We start from the raw sequence: 1,048 nt of genomic DNA, 5'->3' as shown, positions 1-1,048 counted from the left end.
GGGTCCAACTCAACGGCACATAACAACAACAACAACTGTACTATGCTTGCCTTGTCTCATTTAAAATTTTGAACAAACAAACAAGGGTAGAAACTATTATTAATTTCCTCATGTTTAGAGATGAGGACACTGAAGCTCAGAGGAATGAGATAAACACTGAATTGGGATCTATTCCCATGTCTGTTTTGATTAAGAACATATGCTTTTAACTACTAAACTACCTTGCCTCTTCTTGGAAAGTGTCTGCTTCTTGGTTCACTAGCAAGAGTTCATCTGATTTTGATTTGTTAGGAACAGAAAATACAGTAGAACAAGCAGATGTTTCCTTCCTGATGAAATGATAGGTTGCACTATCCTATTTTTCATGTCAGCAATGGTTTTCAGGCCCATTGTAGAAATTTGTAGGCCATTCATAATAAGTATTTATTGAGCATCTATGATAACACCAGCACGTGGTAGGTAGCTCAAGGAAGTGTAAGAAACAGGTATTACCATCAAGAAGTGAGTGTCTCACTAGAGAAGTAAGCTTAACACAGAAACCACTCCTAGAATAGATATAAATAATATGCCATCCTGTGTGACAGCTTGCCACACATTCCATATCTTCCTTCTGTTCCTGATTCTCCTTCTTCCTCTGTTCCACCAGGCGAATAGAGACCAATTGTTGTGCTTGGTGTAATGTTAACTTTCAATGTTAATTTTAAAAATAAAGTGGGCCTACCTGGGTCACTTTGGGTTTCTTGATTCAAGGCAAAGAAAACATAATTAGGGAGTCTCCATGAAAGAGCTAGACTATGAAGGATGGATACTATTTGAATTGATGAGGAAGGGGGAGAAGACTCCAGGTCCAAAGAGGAAAGGGGAGGGGGCAGTATAAGAATTACGGTGGCCTTGTGTGTGTCAGCATAGAAATGTGCTCCATAAGGTTTTCGGTGACTGGTTCGTCAGAAGTAGATTGCCAGGACTTTCTTCTGGGGCACCTCTAGGTGAACTCTTAACTGCCAACCTTTCAGTTAGTAGCCGAGTGTGTTGACTAATTCACCACCCA

This window comes from Orycteropus afer, unplaced genomic scaffold (genome assembly GCF_000298275.1).
Source record: "Orycteropus afer afer isolate SDZICR_OR568_19922 unplaced genomic scaffold, OryAfe1.0 scaffold00336, whole genome shotgun sequence".
Classification (NCBI taxonomy): domain Eukaryota; kingdom Metazoa; phylum Chordata; class Mammalia; order Tubulidentata; family Orycteropodidae; genus Orycteropus; species Orycteropus afer.
The sequence above is the reverse complement of the archived record's forward strand: the minus strand, read 5'-3'. Positions refer to the sequence as shown.